This window comes from Artemia sp. Qi Xiang Cuo, chromosome 4 (assembly GCF_049724085.1).
Source record: "Artemia sp. Qi Xiang Cuo chromosome 4, ASM4972408v1, whole genome shotgun sequence".
NCBI classification, from domain to species: domain Eukaryota; kingdom Metazoa; phylum Arthropoda; class Branchiopoda; order Anostraca; family Artemiidae; genus Artemia; species Artemia sp. Qi Xiang Cuo.
In genome coordinates this window covers 78,089,028-78,089,657 of record NC_142797.1, presented here as the reverse complement: position 1 = coordinate 78,089,657, position 630 = coordinate 78,089,028, and positions in this window count along the sequence as shown.

The following is a 630-nucleotide window of genomic DNA, read 5'->3' as shown; positions in this document are numbered from 1 at the left end:
AGTAAAAAAAAAATGAACCTAGCTTTTTGCATGTCTCTCTCACTAGGCCACCTGGTGCGAATTCAAGAAAGAGTTTGTTACTTACTTACATACAATTTTTTCATGATTTCATGATTGAAATTTTCGTATTGTTTATTCAAGAGGTGAATTCAAGAAAGAGTTTGTTAGGTACTTACAATTTTTTCATAATTTCATGAATGAAATTTCCGTATTGTGTATCCAAGAGGTGATTTCAAGAAAGAGTTTGTTAGCTACCTACAATTTTTTCATAATTTCTCGAATGAAATTTCTGTATTGTGTATCCATGAGGCGAATTCAAGAAAGAGTTTGGTATTTACTTACAATTTTTTCATAATTTCTTGAATGAAATTTCTGTATTGTGTATTCAAGAGGTGAATTCAAGAAAGAGTTTGTTAGCTTCTTACATTTTTTCATAATTTCATGAATGAAATGTCTGTATTGTGTATCCAAGAGGTGAAATCAAGAAAGAATTTTGTTACTTACTTACAATTTTTTCATAGTTTCTTGACTGAAATTTCCATATTGTGTATCCAAGCGGTGAATTCAGTAACGAACTTGTTACTTGCTTAAAATTTTTTCATAATTTTTTGAAAGAAATTTCTGCATTGT